Raw genomic sequence first — 26,436 nt, 5'->3', positions numbered from 1 at the left:
TGGCAACGATGATGTCATAATGGTCGTCGTGGTAACAGTGATGTCATAATGGACGTCATGGCAACGTTATAATGGTCGTCATGGCAACGGTGATGCCATAATGGTCGTCACGGCAACGGTGATGCCATAATGGTCGTCACGGCAACGGTGATGCCATAATGGTCGTCACGGCAACGGTGATGCCATAATGGTCGTCATGGCAACAATGATGTCATAATGGTCGTCATGGCAACAATGACGTCATAATGGTCGTCATGGCAACAATGACGTCATAATGGTCGTCATGGCAACAATGACGTCATAACGGTCGTCATGGCAACAATGATGTCATAATGGTCGTCATGGCGACGGTGCTGTCATAATGGTCGTCATGGCAACGTCATAATGGTCGTCATGGCAACGGTGATGTCATAATGGTCGTCATGGCAACGGTGACGTCATAATGGTCGTCATGGCAACGTCATAATAGTCGTCATGGCAACGTCATAATGGTCGTCATGGCAACGTCATAATGGCCGTCATGGCAACAATGATGTCATAATGGTCGTCATGGCAACCGTGCTGTCATAATGGTCGTCATGGCGACGTCATAATGGTCGTCATGGCGACGATAATGCCATAATGGTCGCCGTGGCAACGATGATGCCATAATGGTCGCCGTGGCAACGATGATGCCATATCGGTCGCCGTGGCAACGATGATGCCATAATGGTCGCCGTGGCAACGATGATGCCATAATGGTCGCCGTGGCAACGATGATGCCATAATGGTCGCCGTGGCAACGATGATGTCATAATGGTCGTCGTGGTAACAGTGATGTCATAATGGACGTCATGGCAACGTCATAATGGTCGTCATGGCAACGGTGATGCCATAATGGTCTTCACGGCAACGGTGATGCCATAATGGTCGTCACGGCAACGGTGATGCCATAATGGTCGTCACGGCAACGGTGATGCCATAATGGTCGTCACGGCAACGGTGATGCCATAATGGTCGTCACGGCAACGGTGATGCCATAATGGTCGTCATGTCAACGTCATAATAGTCGTCATGGCAACATCATAATGGTCGTCATGGCGACGTCATAATGGTCGTCATGGCGACGTCATAATGGTCGTCATGGCGACGTCATAATGATCGTCATGGCAACAATGACGTCATAATGGTCGTCATGGCAACAATGACGTCATAATGGTCGTCATGGCAACAATGACGTCATAATGGTCGTCATGGCAACAATGATGTCATAATGGTCGTCATGGCAACGGTGCTGTCATAATGGTCGTCATGGCAACGTCATAATGGTCGTCATGGCAACGGTGATGTCATAATGGTCGTCATGGCAACGGTGACGTCATAATGGTCGTCATGGCAACGTCATAATAGTCGTCATGGCAACGTCATAATGGTCGTCATGGCGACGTCATAATGGCCGTCATGGCAACAATGATGTCATAATGGTCGTCATGGCGACGGTGCTGTCATAATGGTCGTCATGGCAACGTCATAATGGTCGTCATGGCAACGTCATAATGGATGTCATAATGGTCGTCATGGCAACGGTGATGCCATAATGGTCGTCACGGCAACGGTGATGCCATAATGGTCGTCACGGCAACGGTGATGCCATAATGGTCGTCACGGCAACGGTGATGCCATAATGGTCGTCACGGCAACGGTGATGCCATAATGGTCGTCACGGCAACGGTGATGCCATAATGGTCGTCACGGCAACGGTGATGCCATAATGGTCGTCATGGCAACGTCATAATAGTCGTCATGGCAACGTCATAATGGTCGTCATGGCGACGTCATAATGGTCGTCATGGCGAAGTCATAATGGTCGTCATGGCGACGTCATAATGGTCGTCATGGCGACGTCATAATGATCGTCATGGCAACAATGACGTCATAATGGTCGTCATGGCAACAATGACGTCATAATGGTCGTCATGGCAACAATGACGTCATAATGGTCGTCATGGCAACAATGATGTCATAATGGTCGTCATGGCAACAATGACGTCATAATGGTCGTCATGGCAACAATGACGTCATAATGGTCGTCATGGCAACAATGACGTCATAATGGTCGTCATGGCAACAATGATGTCATAATGGTCGTCATGGCGACGGTGCTGTCATAATGGTCGTCATGGCAACGTCATAATGGTCGTCATGGCAACGGTGATGTCATAATGGTCGTCATGGCAACTGTGACGTCATAATGGTCGTCATGGCAACGTCATAATAGTCGTCATGGCAACGTCATAATGGTCGTCATGGCAACGTCATAATGGCCGTCATGGCAACAATGATGTCATAATGGTCGTCATGGCAACCGTGCTGTCATAATGGTCGTCATGGCGACGTCATAATGGTCGTCATGGCGACGATAATGCCATAATGGTCGCCTTGGCAACGATGATGCCATAATGGTCGCCGTGGCAACGATGATGCCATATTGGTCGCCGTGGCAACGATGATGCCATAATGGTCGCCGTGGCAACGATGATGCCATAATGGTCGCCGTGGCAACGATGATGCCATAATGGTCGCCGTGGCAACGATGATGTCATAATGGTCGTCGTGGTAACAGTGATGTCATAATGGACGTCATGGCAACGTCATAATGGTCGTCATGGCAACGGTGATGCCATAATGGTCGTCACGGCAACGGTGATGCCATAATGGTCGTCACGGCAACGGTGATGCCATAATGGTCGTCACGGCAACGGTGATGCCATAATGGTCGTCATGGTAACAATGATGTCATAATGGTCGTCATGGCAACAATGACGTCATAATGGTCGTCATGGCAACTATGACGTCATAATGGTCGTCATGGCAACAATGACGTCATAATGGTCGTCATGGCAACAATGATGTCATAATGGTCGTCATGGTGATGTCATAATGGTCGTCATGGCAACGGTGACGTCATAATGGTCGTCATGGCAACGTCATAATAGTCGTCATGGCAACGTCATAATGGCCGTCATGGCAACAATGATGTCATAATGGTCGTCATGGCAACCGTGCTGTCATAATGGTCGTCATGGCGACGTCATAATGGTCGTCATGGCGACGATAATGCCATAATGGTCGCCGTGGCAACGATGATGCCACAATGGTCGCCGTGGCAACGATGATGCCATATTGGTCGCCGTGGCAACGATGATGCCATAATGGTCGCCGTGGCAACGATGATGCCATAATGGTCGCCGTGGCAACGATGATGCCATAATGGTCGCCGTGGCAACGATGATGTCATAATGGTCGTCGTGGTAACAGTGATGTCATAATGGACGTCATGGCAACGTCATAATGGACGTCATGGCAACGGTGATGCCATAATGGTCGTCACGGCAACGGTGATGCCATAATGGTCGTCACGGCAACGGTGATGCCATAATGGTCGTCACGGCAACGGTGATGCCATAATGGTCGTAACGGCAACGGTGATGCCATAATGGTCGTCACGGCAACGGTGATGCCATAATGGTCGTCATGGCAACGTCATAATAGTCGTCATGGCAACGCCATAATGGTCGTCATGGCGACGTCATAATGGTCGTCATGGCGACGTCATAATGGTCGTCATGGCGACGTCATAATGGTCGTCATGGCGACGTCATAATGGTCGTCATGGCAACAATGACGTCATAATGATCGTCATGGCAACAATGACGTCATAATGGTCGTCATGGCAACAATGATGTCATAATGGTCGTCATGGCGACGGTGCTGTCATAATGGCCGTCATGGCAACGTCATAATGGTCGTCATGGCAACGGTGATGTCATAATGGTCGTCATGGCAACGGTGACGTCATAATGGTCGTCATGGCAACGTCATAATAGTCGTCATGGCAACGTCATAATGGTCGTCATGGCGACGTCATAATGGCCGTCATGGCAACAATGATGTCATAATGGTCGTCATGGCGACGGTGCTGTCATAATGGTCGTCATGGCAACGTCTTAATGGTCGTCATGGCAACGTCATAATGGATGTCATAATGGTCGTCATGGCAACGGTGATGCCATAATGGTCGTCACGGCAACGGTGATGCCATAATGGTCGTCACGGCAACGGTGATGCCATAATGGTCGTCACGGCAACGGTGATGCCATAATGGTCGTCACGGCAACGGTGATGCCATAATGGTCGTCACGGCAACGGTGATGCCATAATGGTCGTCACGGCAACGGTGACGCCATAATGGTTGTCATGGCAACGTCATAATAGTCGTCATGGCAACGTCATAATGGTCGTCATGGCGACGTCATAATGGTCGTCATGGCGACGTCATAATGGTCGTCATGGCGACGTCATAATGGTCGTCATGGCGACGTCATAATGGTCGTCATGGCAACAATGACGTCATAATGGTCGTCATGGCAACAATGACGTCATAATGGTCGTCATGGCAACAATGACGTCATAATGGTCGTCATGGCAACAATGACGTCATAATGGTCGTCATGGCAACAATGATGTCATAATGGTCGTCATGACAACAATGACGTCATAATGGTCGTCATGGCAACATTGACGTCATAATGGTCGTCATGGCAACAATGACGTCATAATGGTCGTCATGGCAACAATGATGTCATAATGGTCGTCATAGCGACTGTGCTGTCATAATGGTCGTCATGGCAACGTCATAATGGTCGTCATGGCAACGGTGATGTCATAATGGTCGTCATGGCAACGGTGACGTCATAATGGTCGTCATGGCAACGTCATAATAGTCGTCATGGCAACGTCATAATGGTCGTCATGGCAACGTCATAATGGCCGTCATGGCAACAATGATGTCATAATGGTCGTCATGGCAACCGTGCTGTCATAATGGTCGTCATGGCGACGTCATAATGGTCGTCATGGCGACGTCATAATGGTCGTCATGGCGACGTCATAATGGTCGTCATGGCGACGTCATAATGGTCGTCATGGCAACAATGACGTCATAATGGTCGTCATGGCAACAATGACGTCATAATGGTCGTCATGGCAACAATGACGTCATAATGGTCGTCATGGCAACAATGACGTCATAATGGTCGTCATGGCAACAATGACGTCATAATGGTCGTCATGACAACAATGACGTCATAATGGTCGTCATGGCAACAATGACGTCATAATGGTCGTCATGGCAACAATGACGTCATAATGGTCGTCATGGCAACAATGATGTCATAATGGTCGTCATAGCGACTGTGCTGTCATAATGGTCGTCATGGCAACGTCATAATGGTCGTCATGGCAACGGTGATGTCATAATGGTCGTCATGGCAACGGTGACGTCATAATGGTCGTCATGGCAACGTCATAATAGTCGTCATGGCAACGTCATAATGGTCGTCATAATGGCCGTCATGGCAACAATGATGTCATAATGGTCGTCATGGCAACCGTGCTGTCATAATGGTCGTCATGGCGACGTCATAATGGTCGTCATGGCGACGATAATGCCATAATGGTCGCCGTGGCAACGATGATGCCATAATGGTCGCCGTGGCAACGATGATGCCATATTGGTCGCCGTGGCAACGATGATGCCATAATGGTCGCCGTGGCAACGATGATGCCATAATGGTCGCCGTGGCAACGATGATGCCATAATGGTCGCCGTGGCAACGATGATGTCATAATGGTCGTCGTGGTAACAGTGATGTCATAATGGACGTCATGGCAACGTTATAATGGTCGTCATGGCAACGGTGATGCCATAATGGTCGTCACGGCAACGGTGATGCCATAATGGTCGTCACGGCAACGGTGATGCCATAATGGTCGTCACGGCAACGGTGATGCCATAATGGTCGTCATGGCAACAATGATGTCATAATGGTCGTCATGGCAACAATGACGTCATAATGGTCGTCATGGCAACAATGACGTCATAATGGTCGTCATGGCAACAATGACGTCATAACGGTCGTCATGGCAACAATGATGTCATAATGGTCGTCATGGCGACGGTGCTGTCATAATGGTCGTCATGGCAACGTCATAATGGTCGTCATGGCAACGGTGATGTCATAATGGTCGTCATGGCAACGGTGACGTCATAATGGTCGTCATGGCAACGTCATAATAGTCGTCATGGCAACGTCATAATGGTCGTCATGGCAACGTCATAATGGCCGTCATGGCAACAATGATGTCATAATGGTCGTCATGGCAACCGTGCTGTCATAATGGTCGTCATGGCGACGTCATAATGGTCGTCATGGCGACGATAAAGCCATAATGGTCGCCGTGGCAACGATGATGCCATAATGGTCGCCGTGGCAACGATGATGCCATATTGGTCGCCGTGGCAACGATGATGCCATAATGGTCGCCGTGGCAACGATGATGCCATAATGGTCGCCGTGGCAACGATGATGCCATAATGGTCGCCGTGGCAACGATGATGCCATAATGGTCGCCGTGGCAACGATGATGTCATAATGGTCGTCGTGGTAACAGTGATGTCATAATGGACGTCATGGCAACGTCATAATGGTCGTCATGGCAACGGTGATGCCATAATGGTCGTCACGGCAACGGTGATGCCATAATGGTCGTCACGGCAACGGTGATGCCATAATGGTCGTCACGGCAACGGTGATGCCATAATGGTCGTCATGGCAACAATGATGTCATAATGGTCGTCATGGCAACAATGACGTCATAATGGTCGTCATGGCAACAATGACGTCATAATGGTCGTCATGGCAACAATGACGTCATAACGGTCGTCATGGCAACAATGATGTCATAATGGTCGTCATGGCGACGGTGCTGTCATAATGGTCGTCATGGCAACGTCATAATGGTCGTCATGGCAACGGTGATGTCATAATGGTCGTCATGGCAACGGTGACGTCATAATGGTCGTCATGGCAACGTCATAATAGTCGTCATGGCAACGTCATAATGGTCGTCATGGCAACGTCATAATGGCCGTCATGGCAACAATGATGTCATAATGGTCGTCATGGCAACCGTGCTGTCATAATGGTCGTCATGGCGACGTCATAATGGTCGTCATGGCGACGATAAAGCCATAATGGTCGCCGTGGCAACGATGATGCCATAATGGTCGCCGTGGCAACGATGATGCCATATTGGTCGCCGTGGCAACGATGATGCCATAATGGTCGCCGTGGCAACGATGATGCCATAATGGTCGCCGTGGCAACGATGATGCCATAATGGTCGCCGTGGCAACGATGATGCCATAATGGTCGCCGTGGCAACGATGATGTCATAATGGTCGTCGTGGTAACAGTGATGTCATAATGGACGTCATGGCAACGTCATAATGGTCGTCATGGCAACGGTGATGCCATAATGGTCGTCACGGCAACGGTGATGCCATAATGGTCGTCACGGCAACGGTGATGCCATAATGGTCGTCACGGCAACGGTGATGCCATAATGGTCGTCACGGCAACGGTGATGCCATAATGGTTGTCATGGCAACGTCATAATAGTCGTCATGGCAACGTCATAATGGTCGTCATGGCGACGTCATAATGGTCGTCATGGCGACGTCATAATGGTCGTCATGGCGACGTCATAATGGTCGTCATGGCGACGTCATAATGGTCGTCATGGCAACAATGACGTCATAATGGTCGTCATGGCAACAATGACGTCATAATGGTCGTCATGGCAACAATGACGTCATAATGGTCGTCATGGCAACAATGATGTCATAATGGTCGTCATGGCAACAATGACGTCATAATGGTCGTCATGGCAACAATGACGTCATAATGGTCGTCATGGCAACAATGACGTCATAATGGTCGTCATGGCAACAATGATGTCATAATGGTCGTCATGGCGACGGTGCTGTCATAATGGTCGTCATGGCAACGTCATAATGGTCGTCATGGCAACGGTGACGTCATAATGGTCGTCATGGCAACGTCATAATAGTCGTCATGGCAACGTCATAATGGTCGTCATGGCAACGTCATAATGGCCGTCATGGCAACAATGATGTCATAATGGTCGTCATGGCAACCGTGCTGTCATAATGGTCGTCATGGCGACGTCATAATGGTCGTCATGGCGACGATAATGCCATAATGATCGCCGTGGCAACGATGATGCCATAATGGTCGCCGTGGCAACGATGATGCCATATTGGTCGCCGTGGCAACGATGATGCCATAATGGTCGCCGTGGCAACGATGATGCCATAATGGTCGCCGTGGCAACGATGATGCCATAATGGTCGCCGTGGCAACGATGATGTCATAATGGTCGTCGTGGTAACAGTGATGTCATAATGGACGTCATGGCAACGTCATAATGGTCGTCACGGCAACGGTGATGCCATAATGGTCGTCACGGCAACGGTGATGCCATAATGGTCGTCACGGCAACGGTGATGCCATAATGGTCGTCACGGCAACGGTGATGCCATAATGGTCGTCATGGTAACAATGATGTCATAATGGTCGTCATGGCAACAATGACATCATAATGGTCGTCATGGCAACAATGACGTCATAATGGTCGTCATGGCAACAATGACGTCATAATGGTCGTCATGGCAACAATGATGTCATAATGGTCGTCATGGTGATGTCATAATGGTCGTCATGGCAACGGTGACGTCATAATGGTCGTCATGGCAACGTCATAATAGTCGTCATGGCAACGTCATAATGGCCGTCATGGCAACAATGATGTCATAATGGTCGTCATGGCAACCGTGCTGTCATAATGGTCGTCATGGCGACGTCATAATGGTCGTCATGGCGACGATAATGCCATAATGGTCGCCGTGGCAACGATGATGCCATAATGGTCGCCGTGGCAACGATGATGCCATATTGGTCGCCGTGGCAACGATGATGCCATAATGGTCGCCGTGGCAACGATGATGCCATAATGGTCGCCGTGGCAACGATGATGCCATAATGGTCGCCGTGGCAACGATGATGTCATAATGGTCGTCGTGGTAACAGTGATGTCATAATGGACGTCATGGCAACGTCATAATGGTCGTCATGGCAACGGTGATGCCATAATGGTCGTCACGGCAACGGTGATGCCATAATGGTCGTCACGGCAACGGTGATGCCATAATGGTCGTCACGGCAACGGTGATGCCATAATGGTCGTCACGGCAACGGTGATGCCATAATGGTCGTCACGGCAACGGTGATGCCATAATGGTCGTCATGGCAACGTCATAATAGTCGTCATGGCAACGTCATAATGGTCGTCATGGCGACGTCATAATGGTCGTCATGGCGACGTCATAATGGTCGTCATGGCGACGTCATAATGGTCGTCATGGCGACGTCATAATGGTCGTCATGGCAACAATGACGTCATAATGATCGTCATGGCAACAATGACGTCATAATGGTCGTCATGGCAACAATGACGTCATAATGGTCGTCATGGCAACAATGATGTCATAATAGTCGTCATGGCGACGGTGCTGTCATAATGGTCGTCATGGCAACGTCATAATGGTCGTCATGGCAACGGTGATGTCATAATGGTCGTCATGGCAACGGTGACGTCATAATGGTCGTCATGGCAACGTCATAATGGTCGTCATGGCAACGGTGATGTCATAATGGTCGTCATGGCAACGGTGACGTCATAATGGTCGTCATGGCAACGTCATAATAGTCGTCATGGCAACGTCATAATGGTCGTCATGGCGACGTCATAATGGCCGTCATGGCAACAATGATGTCATAATGGTCGTCATGGCGACGGTGCTGTCATAATGGTCGTCATGGCAACGTCATAATGGTCGTCATGGCAACGTCATAATGGATGTCATAATGGTCGTCATGGCAACGGTGATGCCATAATGGTCGTCACGGCAACGGTGATGCCATAATGGTCGTCACGGCAACGGTGATGCCATAATGGTCGTCACGGCAACGGTGATGCCATAATGGTCGTCACGGCAACGGTGATGCCATAATGGTCGTCACGGCAACGGTGATGCCATAATGGTCGTCACGGCAACGGTGATGCCATAATGGTCGTCATGGCAACGTCATAATAGTCGTCATGGCAACGTCATAATGGTCGTCATGGCGACGTCATAATGGTCGTCATGGCGACGTCATAATGGTCGTCATGGCGACGTCATAATGGTCGTCATGGCGACGTCATAATGATCGTCATGGCAACAATGACGTCATAATGGTCGTCATGGCAACAATGACGTCATAATGGTCGTCATGGCAACAATGACGTCATAATGGTCGTCATGGCAACAATGATGTCATAATGGTCGTCATGGCAACAATGACGTCATAATGGTCGTCATGGCAACAATGACGTCATAATGGTCGTCATGGCAACAATGACGTCATAATGGTCGTCATGGCAACAATGATGTCATAATGGTCGTCATGGCGACGGTGCTGTCATAATGGTCGTCATGGCAACGTCATAATAGTCGTCATGGCAACGTCATAATGGTCGTCATGGCGACGTCATAATGGTCGTCATGGCGACGTCATAATGGTCGTCATGGCGACGTCATAATGATCGTCATGGCAACAATGACGTCATAATGGTCGTCATGGCAACAATGACGTCATAATGGTCGTCATGGCAACAATGACGTCATAATGGTCGTCATGGCAACAATGATGTCATAATGGTCGTCATGGCAACAATGACGTCATAATGGTCGTCATGGCAACAATGACGTCATAATGGTCGTCATGGCAACAATGACGTCATAATGGTCGTCATGGCAACAATGATGTCATAATGGTCGTCATGGCGACGGTGCTGTCATAATGGTCGTCATGGCAACGCCATAATGGTCGTCATGGCAACGGTGATGTCATAATGGTCGTCATGGCAACTGTGACGTCATAATGGTCGTCATGGCAACGTCATAATAGTCGTCATGGCAACGTCATAATGGTCGTCATGGCAACGTCATAATGGCCGTCATGGCAACAATGATGTCATAATGGTCGTCATGGCAACCGTGCTGTCATAATGGTCGTCATGGCGACGTCATAATGGTCGTCATGGCGACGATAATGCCATAATGGTCGCCGTGGCAACGATGATGCCATAATGGTCGCCGTGGCAACGATGATGCCATATTGGTCGCCGTGGCAACGATGATGCCATAATGGTCGCCGTGGCAACGATGATGCCATAATGGTCGCCGTGGCAACGATGATGCCATAATGGTCGCCGTGGCAACGATGATGTCATAATGGTCGTCGTGGTAACAGTGATGTCATAATGGACGTCATGGCAACGTCATAATGGTCGTCATGGCAACGGTGATGCCATAATGGTCGTCACGGCAACGGTGATGCCATAATGGTCGTCACGGCAACGGTGATGCCATAATGGTCGTCACGGCAACGGTGATGCCATAATGGTCGTCATGGTAACAATGATGTCATAATGGTCGTCATGGCAACAATGACGTCATAATGGTCGTCATGGCAACTATGACGTCATAATGGTCGTCATGGCAACAATGACGTCATAATGGTCGTCATGGCAACAATGATGTCATAATGGTCGTCATGGTGATGTCATAATGGTCGTCATGGCAACGGTGACGTCATAATGGTCGTCATGGCAACGTCATAATAGTCGTCATGGCAACGTCATAATGGCCGTCATGGCAACAATGATGTCATAATGGTCGTCATGGCAACCGTGCTGTCATAATGGTCGTCATGGCGACGTCATAATGGTCGTCATGGCGACGATAATGCCATAATGGTCGCCGTGGCAACGATGATGCCATAATGGTCGCCGTGGCAACGATGATGCCATATTGGTCGCCGTGGCAACGATGATGCCATAATGGTCGCCGTGGCAACGATGATGCCATAATGGTCGCCGTGGCAACGATGATGCCATAATGGTCGCCGTGGCAACGATGATGTCATAATGGTCGTCGTGGTAACAGTGATGTCATAATGGACGTCATGGCAACGTCATAATGGACGTCATGGCAACGGTGATGCCATAATGGTCGTCACGGCAACGGTGATGCCATAATGGTCGTCACGGCAACGGTGATGCCATAATGGTCGTCACGGCAACGGTGATGCCATAATGGTCGTCACGGCAACGGTGATGCCATAATGGTCGTCACGGCAACGGTGATGCCATAATGGTCGTCATGGCAACGTCATAATAGTCGTCATGGCAACGCCATAATGGTCGTCATGGCGACGTCATAATGGTCGTCATGGCGACGTCATAATGGTCGTCATGGCGACGTCATAATGGTCGTCATGGCGACGTCATAATGGTCGTCATGGCAACAATGACGTCATAATGATCGTCATGGCAACAATGACGTCATAATGGTCGTCATGGCAACAATGATGTCATAATGGTCGTCATGGCGACGGTGCTGTCATAATGGTCGTCATGGCAACGTCATAATGGTCGTCATGGCAACGGTGATGTCATAATGGTCGTCATGGCAACGGTGACGTCATAATGGTCGTCATGGCAACGTCATAATAGTCGTCATGGCAACGTCATAATGGTCGTCATGGCGACGTCATAATGGCCGTCATGGCAACAATGATGTCATAATGGTCGTCATGGCGACGGTGCTGTCATAATGGTCGTCATGGCAACGTCATAATGGTCGTCATGGCAACGTCATAATGGATGTCATAATGGTCGTCATGGCAACGGTGATGCCATAATGGTCGTCACGGCAACGGTGATGCCATAATGGTCGTCACGGCAACGGTGATGCCATAATGGTCGTCACGGCAACGGTGATGCCATAATGGTCGTCACGGCAACGGTGATGCCATAATGGTCGTCACGGCAACGGTGATGCCATAATGGTCGTCACGGCAACGGTGATGCCATAATGGTCGTCATGGCAACGTCATAATAGTCGTCATGGCAACGTCATAATGGTCGTCATGGCGACGTCATAATGGTCGTCATGGCGACGTCATAATGGTCGTCATGGCGACGTCATAATGGTCGTCATGGCGACGTCATAATGGTCGTCATGGCAACAATGACGTCATAATGGTCGTCATGGCAACAATGACGTCATAATGGTCGTCATGGCAACAATGACGTCATAATGGTCGTCATGGCAACAATGACGTCATAATGGTCGTCATGGCAACAATGATGTCATAATGGTCGTCATGACAACAATGACGTCATAATGGTCGTCATGGCAACAATGACGTCATAATGGTCGTCATGGCAACAATGACGTCATAATGGTCGTCATGGCAACAATGATGTCATAATGGTCGTCATAGCGACTGTGCTGTCATAATGGTCGTCATGGCAACGTCATAATGGTCGTCATGGCAACGGTGATGTCATAATGGTCGTCATGGCAACGGTGACGTCATAATGGTCGTCATGGCAACGTCATAATAGTCGTCATGGCAACGTCATAATGGTCGTCATGGCAACGTCATAATGGCCGTCATGGCAACAATGATGTCATAATGGTCGTCATGGCAACCGTGCTGTCATAATGGTCGTCATGGCGACGTCATAATGGTCGTCATGGCGACGATAATGCCATAATGGTCGCCGTGGCAACGATGATGCCATAATGGTCGCCGTGGCAACGATGATGCCATATTGGTCGCCGTGGCAACGATGATGCCATAATGGTCGCCGTGGCAACGATGATGCCATAATGGTCGCCGTGGCAACGATGATGCCATAATGGTCGCCGTGGCAACGATGATGTCATAATGGTCGTCGTGGTAACAGTGATGTCATAATGGACGTCATGGCAACGTTATAATGGTCGTCATGGCAACGGTGATGCCATAATGGTCGTCACGGCAACGGTGATGCCATAATGGTCGTCACGGCAACGGTGATGCCATAATGGTCGTCACGGCAACGGTGATGCCATAATGGTCGTCATGGCAACAATGATGTCATAATGGTCGTCATGGCAACAATGACGTCATAATGGTCGTCATGGCAACAATGACGTCATAATGGTCGTCATGGCAACAATGACGTCATAACGGTCGTCATGGCAACAATGATGTCATAATGGTCGTCATGGCGACGGTGCTGTCATAATGGTCGTCATGGCAACGTCATAATGGTCGTCATGGCAACGGTGATGTCATAATGGTCGTCATGGCAACGGTGACGTCATAATGGTCGTCATGGCAACGTCATAATAGTCGTCATGGCAACGTCATAATGGTCGTCATGGCAACGTCATAATGGCCGTCATGGCAACAATGATGTCATAATGGTCGTCATGGCAACCGTGCTGTCATAATGGTCGTCATGGCGACGTCATAATGGTCGTCATGGCGACGATAATGCCATAATGGTCGCCGTGGCAACGATGATGCCATAATGGTCGCCGTGGCAACGATGATGCCATATTGGTCGCCTTGGCAACGATGATGCCATAATGGTCGCCGTGGCAACGATGATGCCATAATGGTCGCCGTGGCAACGATGATGCCATAATGGTCGCCGTGGCAACGATGATGCCATAATGGTCGCCGTGGCAACGATGATGTCATAATGGTCGTCGTGGTAACAGTGATGTCATAATGGACGTCATGGCAACGTCATAATGGTCGTCATGGCAACGGTGATGCCATAATGGTCGTCACGGCAACGGTGATGCCATAATGGTCGTCACGGCAACGGTGATGCCATAATGGTCGTCACGGCAACGGTGATGCCATAATGGTCGTCACGGCAACGGTGATGCCATAATGGTTGTCATGGCAACGTCATAATAGTCGTCATGGCAACGTCATAATGGTCGTCATGGCGACGTCATAATGGTCGTCATGGCGACGTCATAATGGTCGTCATGGCGACGTCATAATGGTCGTCATGGCGACGTCATAATGGTCGTCATGGCAACAATGACGTCATAATGGTCGTCATGGCAACAATGACGTCATAATGGTCGTCATGGCAACAATGACGTCATAATGGTCGTCATGGCAACAATGATGTCATAATGGTCGTCATGGCAACAATGACGTCATAATGGTCGTCATGGCAACAATGACGTCATAATGGTCGTCATGGCAACAATGACGTCATAATGGTCGTCATGGCAACAATGATGTCATAATGGTCGTCATGGCGACGGTGCTGTCATAATGGTCGTCATGGCAACGTCATAATGGTCGTCATGGCAACGGTGACGTCATAATGGTCGTCATGGCAACGTCATAATAGTCGTCATGGCAACGTCATAATGGTCGTCATGGCAACGTCATAATGGCCGTCATGGCAACAATGATGTCATAATGGTCGTCATGGCAACCGTGCTGTCATAATGGTCGTCATGGCGACGTCATAATGGTCGTCATGGCGACGATAATGCCATAATGGTCGCCGTGGCAACGATGATGCCATAATGGTCGCCGTGGCAACGATGATGCCATATTGGTCGCCGTGGCAACGATGATGCCATAATGGTCGCCGTGGCAACGATGATGCCATAATGGTCGCCGTGGCAACGATGATGCCATAATGGTCGCCGTGGCAACGATGATGTCATAATGGTCGTCGTGGTAACAGTGATGTCATAATGGACGTCATGGCAACGTCATAATGGTCGTCACGGCAACGGTGATACCATAATGGTCGTCACGGCAACGGTGATGCCATAATGGTCGTCACGGCAACGGTGATGCCATAATGGTCGTCACGGCAACGGTGATGCCATAATGGTCGTCATGGTAACAATGATGTCATAATGGTCGTCATGGCAACAATGACATCATAATGGTCGTCATGGCAACAATGACGTCATAATGGTCGTCATGGCAACAATGACGTCATAATGGTCGTCATGGCAACAATGATGTCATAATGGTCGTCATGGTGATGTCATAATGGTCGTCATGGCAACGGTGACGTCATAATGGTCGTCATGGCAACGTCATAATAGTCGTCATGGCAACGTCATAATAGCCGTCATGGCAACAATGATGTCATAATGGTCGTCATGGCAACCGTGCTGTCATAATGGTCGTCATGGCGACGTCATAATGGTCGTCATGGCGACGATAATGCCATAATGGTCGCCGTGGCAACGATGATGCCATAATGGTCGCCGTGGCAACGATGATGCCATATTGGTCGCCGTGGCAACGATGATGCCATAATGGTCGCCGTGGCAACGATGATGCCATAATGGTCGCCGTGGCAACGATGATGCCATAATGGTCGCCGTGGCAACGATGATGTCATAATGGTCGTCGTGGTAACAGTGATGTCATAATGGACGTCATGGCAACGTCATAATGGTCGTCATGGCAACGGTGATGCCATAATGGTCGTCACGGCAACGGTGATGCCATAATGGTCGTCACGGCAACGGTGATGCCATAATGGTCGTCACGGCAACGGTGATGCCATAATGGTCGTCACGGCAACGGTGATGCCATAATGGTCGTCACGGCAACGGTGATGCCATAATGGTCGTCATGGCAACGTCATAATAGTCGTCATGGCAACGTCATAATGGTCGTCATGGCGACGTCATAATGGTCGTCATGGCGACGTCATAATGGTCGTCATGGCGACGTCATAATGGTCGTCATGGCGACGTCATAATGGTCGTCATGGCAACAATGACGTCATAATGATCGTCATGGCAACAATGACGTCATAATGGTCGTCATGGCAACAATGACGTCATAATGGTCGTCATGGCAACAATGATGTCATAATAGTCGTCATGGCGACGGTGCTGTCATAATGGTCGTCATGGCAACGTCATAATGGTCGTCATGGCAACGGTGATGTCATAATGGTCGTCATGGCAACGGTGACGTCATAATGGTCGTCATGGCAACGTCATAATAGTCGTCATGGCAACGTCATAATGGTCGTCATGGCGACGTCATAATGGCCGTCATGGCAACAATGATGTCATAATGGTCGTCATGGCGACGGTGCTGTCATAATGGTCGTCATGGCAACGTCATAATGGTCGTCATGGCAACGTCATAATGGATGTCATAATGGTCGTCATGGCAACGGTGATGCCATAATGGTCGTCACGGCAACGGTGATGCCATAATGGTCGTCACGGCAACGGTGATGCCATAATGGTCGTCACGGCAACGGTGATGCCATAATGGTCGTCACGGCAACGGTGATGCCATAATGGTCGTCACGGCAACGGTGATGCCATAATGGTCGTCACGGCAACGGTGATGCCATAATGGTTGTCATGGCAACGTCATAATAGTCGTCATGGCAACGTCATAATGGTCGTCATGGCGACGTCATAATGGTCGTCATGGCGACGTCATAATGGTCGTCATGGCGACGTCATAATGGTCGTCATGGCGACGTCATAATGGTCGTCATGGCAACAATGACGTCATAATGGTCGTCATGGCAACAATGACGTCATAATGGTCGTCATGGCAACAATGACGTCATAATGGTCGTCATGGCAACAATGACGTCATAATGGTCGTCATGGCAACAATGATGTCATAATGGTCGTCATGACAACAATGACGTCATAATTGTCGTCTTGGCAACAATGACGTCATAATGGTCGTCATGGCAACAATGACGTCATAATGGTCGTCATGGCAACAATGATGTCATAATGGTCGTCATAGCGACTGTGCTGTCATAATGGTCGTCATGGCAACGTCATAATGGTCGTCATGGCAACGGTGATGTCATAATGGTCGTCATGGCAACGGTGACGTCATAATGGTCGTCACGGCAACGTCATAATAGTCGTCATGGCAACGTCATAATGGTCGTCATGGCAACGTCATAATGGCCGTCATGGCAACAATGATGTCATAATGGTCGTCATGGCAACCGTGCTGTCATAATGGTCGTCATGGCGACGTTATAATGGTCGTCATGGCGACGATAATGCCATAATGGTCGCCGTGGCAACGATGATGCCATAATGGTCGCCGTGGCAACGATGATGCCATATTGGTCGCCGTGGCAACGATGATGCCATAATGGTCGCCGTGGCAACGATGATGCCATAATGGTCGCCGTGGCAACGATGATGCCATAATGGTCGCCGTGGCAACGATGATGTCATAATGGTCGTCGTGGCAACCGTGCTGTCATAATGGTCGTCATGGCGACGTTATAATGGTCGTCATGGCGACGATAATGCCATAATGGTCGCCGTGGCAACGATGATGCCATAATGGTCGCCGTGGCAACGATGATGCCATATTGGTCGCCGTGGCAACGATGATGCCATAATGGTCGCCGTGGCAACGATGATGCCATAATGGTCGCCGTGGCAACGATGATGCCATAATGGTCGCCGTGGCAACGATGATGTCATAATGGTCGTCGTGGTAACAGTGATGTCATAATGGACGTCATGGCAACGTCTTAATGGTCGTCATGGCAACGGTGATGCCATAATGGTCGTCACGGCAACGGTGATGCCATAATGGTCGTCACGGCAACGGTGATGCCATAATGGTTGTCATGGCAACGTCATAATAGTCGTCATGGCAACGTCATAATGGTCGTCATGGCGACGTCATAATGGTCGTCATGGCGACGTCATAATGGTCGTCATGGCGACGTCATAATGGTCGTCATGGCGACGTCATAATGGTCGTCATGGCAACAATGACGTCATAATGGTCGTCATGGCAACAATGACGTCATAATGGTCGTCATGGCAACAATGACGTCATAATGGTCGTCATGGCAACAATGACGTCATAATGGTCGTCATGGCAACAATGATGTCATAATGGTCGTCATGACAACAATGACGTCATAATTGTCGTCTTGGCAACAATGACGTCATAATGGTCGTCATGGCAACAATGACGTCATAATGGTCGTCATGGCAACAATGATGTCATAATGGTCGTCATAGCGACTGTGCTGTCATAATGGTCGTCATGGCAACGTCATAATGGTCGTCATGGCAACGGTGATGTCATAATGGTCGTCATGGCAACGGTGACGTCATAATGGTCGTCACGGCAACGTCATAATAGTCGTCATGGCAACGTCATAATGGTCGTCATGGCAACGTCATAATGGCCGTCATGGCAACAATGATGTCATAATGGTCGTCATGGCAACCGTGCTGTCATAATGGTCGTCATGGCGACGTTATAATGGTCGTCATGGCGACGATAATGCCATAATGGTCGCCGTGGCAACGATGATGCCATAATGGTCGCCGTGGCAACGATGATGCCATATTGGTCGCCGTGGCAACGATGATGCCATAATGGTCGCCGTGGCAACGATGATGCCATAATGGTCGCCGTGGCAACGATGATGCCATAATGGTCGCCGTGGCAACGATGATGTCATAATGGTCGTCGTGGTAACAGTGATGTCATAATGGACGTCATGGCAACGTCTTAATGGTCGTCATGGCAACGGTGATGCCATAATGGTCGTCACGGCAACGGTGATGCCATAATGGTCGTCACGGCAACGGTGATGCCATAATGGTCGTCATGGCGACGTCATAATGATCGTCATGGCAACAATGACGTCATAATGGTCGTCATGGCAACAATGACGTCATAATGGTCGTCATGGCAACAATGACGTCATAATGGTCGTCATGGCAACAATGATGTCATAATGGTCGTCATGGCAACGGTGCTGTCATAATGGTCGTCATGGCAACGTCATAATGGTCGTCATGGCAACGGTGATGTCATAATGGTCGTCATGGCAACGGTGACGTCATAATGGTCGTCATGGCAACGTCATAATAGTCGTCATGGCAACGTCATAATGGTCGTCATGGCGACGTCATAATGGCCGTCATGGCAACAATGATGTCATAATGGTCGTCATGGCGACGGTGCTGTCATAATGGTCGTCATGGCAACGTCATAATGGTCGTCATGGCAACGTCATAATGGATGTCATAATGGTCGTCATGGCAACGGTGATGCCATAATGGTCGTCACGGCAACGGTGATGCCATAATGGTCGTCACGGCAACGGTGATGCCATAATGGTCGTCACGGCAACGGTGATGCCATAATGGTCGTCATGGCAACGGTGATGCCATAATGGTCGTCACGGCAACGGTGATGCCATAATGGTCGTCACGGCAACGGTGATGCCATAATGGTCGTCATGGCAACGTCATAATAGTCGTCATGGCAACGTCATAATGGTCGTCATGGCGACGTCATAATGGTCGTCATGGCGACGTCATAATGGTCGTCATGGCGACGTCATAATGGTCGTCATGGCGACGTCATAATGATCGTCATGGCAACAATGACGTCATAATGGTCGTCATGGCAACAATGACGTCATAATGGTCGTCATGGCAACAATGACGTCATAATGGTCGTCATGGCAACAATGATGTCATAATGGCCGTCATGGCAACAATGACGTCATAATGGTCGTCATGGCAACAATGACGTCATAATGGTCGTCATGGCAACAATGACGTCATAATGGTCGTCATGGCAACAATGATGTCATAATGGTCGTCATGGCAACAATGATGTCATAATGGTCGTCATGGCGACGGTGCTGTCATAATGGTCGTCATGGCAACGTCATAATGGTCGTCATGGCAACGGTGACGTCATAATGGTCGTCATGGCAACGTCATAATAGTCGTCATGGCAACGTCATAATGGTCGTCATGGCAACGTCATAATGGCCGTCATGGCAACAATGATGTCATAATGGTCGTCATGGCAACCGTGCTGTCATAATGGTCGTCATGGCGACGTCATAATGGTCGTCATGGCGACGATAATGCCATAATGGTCGCCGTGGCAACGATGATGCCATAATGGTCGCCGTGGCAACGATGATGCCATATTGGTCGCCGTGGCAACGATGATGCCATAATGGTCGCCGTGGCAACGATGATGCCATAATGGTCGCCGTGGCAACGATGATGCCATAATGGTCGCCGTGGCAACGATGATGTCATAATGGTCGTCGTGGTAACAGTGATGTCATAATGGACGTCATGGCAACGTCATAATGGTCGTCATGGCAACGGTGATGCCATAATGGTCGTCACGGCAACGGTGATGCCATAATGGTCGTCACGGCAACGGTGATGCCATAATGGTCGTCATGGCAACGTCATAATAGTCGTCATGGCAACGTCATAATGGTCGTCATGGCAACGTCATAATGGCCGTCATGGCAACAATGATGTCATAATGGTCGTCATGGCGACGGTGCTGTCATAATGGTCGTCATGGCAACGTCATAATGGTCGTCATGGCAACGGTGATGTCATAATGGTCATCATGGCAACGGTGATGTCATAATGGTCGTCATGGCAACAATGATGTCATAATGGTCGTCATAGCAACGTCATAATGGTCGTCATGGTCGTCATGGCGACGGTGCTGTTATAATGGTCGTCATGGCAACGTCATAATGGTCGTCATGGCAACGTCATAATGGTCGTCATGGCGACGGTGCTGTCATAATGGTCGTCATGGCGACGTCATAATGGTCGTCATGGCGACGTCATAATGGTCGTCATGGCGACGTCATAATGATCGTCATGGCAACAATGACGTCATAATGGTCGTCATGGCAACAATGACGTCATAATGGTCGTCATGGCAACAATGATGTCATAATGGTCGTCATGGCGACGGTGCTGTCATAATGGTCGTCATGGCGACGGTGCTGTCATAATGGTCGTCATGGCGACGGTGCTGTCATAATGGTCGTCATGGCAACGTCATAATGGTCGTCATGGCAACGTCATAATGGTCGTCATGGCAACGGTGATGTCATAATGGTCGTCATGGCAACGGTGATGCCATAATGGTCGTCACGGCAACGATGATGCCATAATGGTCGTCATGGCAACGTCATAATGGTCGTCATGGCAACGTCATAATGGTCGTCATGGCAACGTCATAATGTCCGTCATGGCAACAATGATGTCATAATGGTCGTCATGGCAACCGTGCTGTCATAATGGTCGTCATGGCGACGTCATAATGGTCGTCATGGCGACGATGATGTGATAATGGTCCTCATGGCGACGATGATATCATAATGCCGACTATGGTATCATATTGGTCGTCATTTCGACGATGATGTCATAATTGTCGTCATGGCGAATGTGATGTCATAGGGTCGTCATGGCGACGATGATGTCATTATGGTCGTCATGGTGACGATGATGTCAAAATGGTCGTCCTGGCAACATTATAATGGTCGTCATGGCAACGGTGATGCCATAATGGTCGTCATGGCAACGGTGATGCCATAATGGTCGTCATGACAACGATGATGTCATAATGGTCGTCATGACAACGATGATGTCATAATGGTCGTCATGGCAACGATGATGTCATAATGGTCGTCATGGCAACGGTGATGCCATAATGGTCGTCATGGCAACGGTGATGCCATAATGGTTGTCATGGCAACGTCATAATAGTCGTCATGGCAACGTCATAATGGTCGTCATGGCGACGTCATAATGGTCGTCATGGCGACGTCATAATGGTCGTCATGGCGACGTCATAATGGTCGTCATGGCAACAATGACGTCATAATGGTCGTCATGGCAACAATGACGTCATAATGGTCGTCATGGCAACAATGACGTCATAATGGTCGTCATGGCAACAATGACGTCATAATGGTCGTCATGGCAACAATGATGTCATAATGGTCGTCATGGCAACAATGACGTCATAATGGTCGTCATGGCAACAATGACGTCATAATGGTCGTCATGGCAACAATGACGTCATAATGGTCGTCATGGCAACAATGATGTCATAATGGTCGTCATGGCGACTGTGCTGTCATAATGGTCGTCATGGCAACGTCATAATGGTCGTCATGGCAACGGTGATGTCATAATGGTCGTCATGGCAACGGTAACGTCATAATGGTCGTCATGGCAACGTCATAATGGTCGTCATGGCAACGTCATAATGGCCGTCATGGCAACAATGATGTCATAATGGTCGTCATGGCAACCGTGCTGTCATAATGGTCGTCATGGCGACGTCATAATGGTCGTCATGGCGACGATAATGCCATAATGGTCGCCGTGGCAACGATGATGCCATAATGGTCGCCGTGGCAACGATGATGCCATATTGGTCGCCGTGGCAACGATGATGCCATAATGGTCGCCGTGGCAACGATGATGCCATAATGGTCGCCGTGGCAATGATGATGCCATAATGGTCGCCGTGGCAACGATGATGTCATAATGGTCGTCGTGGTAACAGTGATGTCATAATGGACGTCATGGCAACGTCATAATGGTCGTCATGGCAACGGTGATGCCATAATGGTCGTCACGGCAACGGTGATGCCATAATGGTCGTCACGGCAACGGTGATGCCATAATGGTCGTCACGGCAACGGTGATGCCATAATGGTCGTCATGGCAACAATGATGTCATAATGGTCGTCATGGCAACAATGACGTCATAATGGTCGTCATGGCAACAATGACGTCATAATGGTCGTCATGGCGACGGTGCTGTCATAATGGTCGTCATGGCAACGTCATAATGGTCGTCATGGCAACGGTGATGTCATAATGGTCGTCATGGCAACGGTGACGTCATAATGGTCGTCATGGCAACGTCATAATAGTCGTCATGGCAACGTCATAATGGTCATCATGGCAACGTCATAATGGCCGTCATGGCAACAATGATGTCATAATGGTCGTCATGGCAACCGTGCTGTCATAATGGTCGTCATGGCGACGTCATAATGGTCGTCATGGCGACGATAATGCCATAATGGTCGCCGTGGCAACGATGATGCCATAATGGTCGCCGTGGCAACGATGATGCCATATTGGTCGCCGTGGCAACGATGATGCCATAATGGTCGCCGTGGCAACGATGATGCCATAATGGTCGCCGTGGCAACGATGATGCCATAATGGTCGCCGTGGCAACGATGATGTCATAATGGTCGTCGTGGTAACAGTGATGTCATAATGGACGTCATGGCAACGTCATAATAGTCGTCATGGCAACGGTGATGCCATAATGGTCGTCACGGCAACGGTGATGCCATATTGGTCGTCACGGCAATGGTGATGCCATAATGGTCGTCACGGCAACGGTGATGCCATAATGGTCGTCACGGCAACGGTGATGCCATAATGGTCGTCACGGCAACGGTGATGCCATAATGGTCGTCACGGCAACGGTGATGCCATAATGGTCGTCATGGCAACGTCATAATGGTCGTCATGGCGACGTCATAATGGTCGTCATGGCGACGTCATAATGGTCGTCATGGCGACGTCATAACGATCGTCATGGCAACAATGACGTCATAATGGTCGTCATGGCAACAATGACGTCATAATGGTCGACATGGCAACAATGACGTCATAATGGTCGTCATGGCAACAATGATGTCATAATGGTCGTCATGGCGACGGTGCTGTCATAATGGTCGTCATGGCAACGTCATAATGGTCGTCATGGCAACGGTGATGTCATAATGGTTGTCATGGCAACGGTGACGTCATAATGGTCGTCATGGCAACGTCATAATAGTCGTCATGGCAACGTCATAATGGTCGTCATGGCAACGTCATAATGGCCGTCATGGCAACAATGATGTCATAATGGTCGTCAAGGCAACCGTGCTGTCATAATGGTCGTCATGGCGACGTCATAATGGTCGTCATGGCGACGATAATGTCATAATTGTCGCCGTGGCAACGATGATGCCATAATGGTCGTCGTGGCAAAGATGATGCCATAATGGTCGCAGTGGCAACGATGATGCCATAATGGTCGCCGTGGCAACGATGATGCCATAATGGTCGCCGTGGCAACGATGATGCCATAATGGTCGCCGTGGCAACGTTGATGTCATAATGGTCGTCGTGGCAACAGTGATGTCATAATGGACGTCATGGCAACGTCATAATGGTCGTCATGGCAACGTCATAATGGATGTCATAATGGTCGTCATGGCAACGGTGATGCCATAATGGTCGTCACGGCAACGGTGATGCCATAATGGTCGTCACGGCAACGGTGATGCCATAATGGTCGTCACGGCAACGGTGATGCCATAATGGTCGTCACGGCAACGGTGATGCCATAATGGTCGTCACGGCAACGGTGATGCCATAATGGTCGTCACGGCAACGGTGATGCCATAATGGTCGTCACGGCAACGGTGATGCCATAATGGTTGTCATGGCAACGTCATAATAGTCGTCATGGCAACGTCATAATGGTCGTCATGGCGACGTCATAATGGTCGTCATGGCGACGTCATAATGGTCGTCATGGCGACGTCATAATGGCCGTCATGGCGACGTCATAATGGTCGTCATGGCAACAATGACGTCATAATGGTCGTCATGGCAACAATGACGTCATAATGGTCGTCATGGCAACAATGACGTCATAATGGTCGTCATGGCAACAATGACGTCATAATGGTCGTCATGGCAACAATGATGTCATAATGGTCGTCATGACAACAATGACGTCATAATGGTCGTCATGGCAACAATGACGTCATAATGGTCGTCATGGCAACAATGACGTCATAATGGTCGTCATGGCAACAATGATGTCATAATGGTCGTCATAGCGACTGTGCTGTCATAATGGTCGTCATGGCAACGTCATAATGGTCGTCATGGCAACGGTGATGTCATAATGGTCGTCATGGCAACGGTGACGTCATAATGGTCGTCACGGCAACGTCATAATAGTCGTCATGGCAACGTCATAATGGTCGTCATGGCAACGTCATAATGGCCGTCATGGCAACAATGATGTCATAATGGTCGTCATGGCAACCGTGCTGTCATAATGGTCGTCATGGCGACGTTATAATGGTCGTCATGGCGACGATAATGCCATAATGGTCGCCGTGGCAACGATGATGCCATAATGGTCGCCGTGGCAACGATGATGCCATATTGGTCGCCGTGGCAACGATGATGCCATAATGGTCGCCGTGGCAACGATGATGCCATAATGGTCGCCGTGGCAACGATGATGCCATAATGGTCGCCGTGGCAACGATGATGTCATAATGGTCGTCGTGGTAACAGTGATGTCATAATGGACGTCATGGCAACGTCTTAATAGTCGTCATGGCAACGGTGATGCCATAATGGTCGTCACGGCAACGGTGATGCCATAATGGTCGTCACGGCAACGGTGATGCCATAATGGTCGTCATGGCGACGTCATAATGATCGTCATGGCAACAATGACGTCATAATGGTCGTCATGGCAACAATGACGTCATAATGGTCGTCATGGCAACAATGACGTCATAATGGTCGTCATGGCAACAATGATGTCATAATGGTCGTCATGGCAACGGTGCTGTCATAATGGTCGTCATGGCAACGTCATAATGGTCGTCATGGCAACGGTGATGTCATAATGGTCGTCATGGCAACGGTGACGT

This window comes from Phyllobates terribilis, unplaced genomic scaffold (assembly GCF_046119375.1).
Source record: "Phyllobates terribilis strain yellow unplaced genomic scaffold, ASM4611937v1 Scaffold_67__1_contigs__length_7525285, whole genome shotgun sequence".
NCBI lineage: Eukaryota > Metazoa > Chordata > Amphibia > Anura > Dendrobatidae > Phyllobates > Phyllobates terribilis.
The sequence above is the reverse complement of the archived record's forward strand: the minus strand, read 5'-3'. Positions refer to the sequence as shown.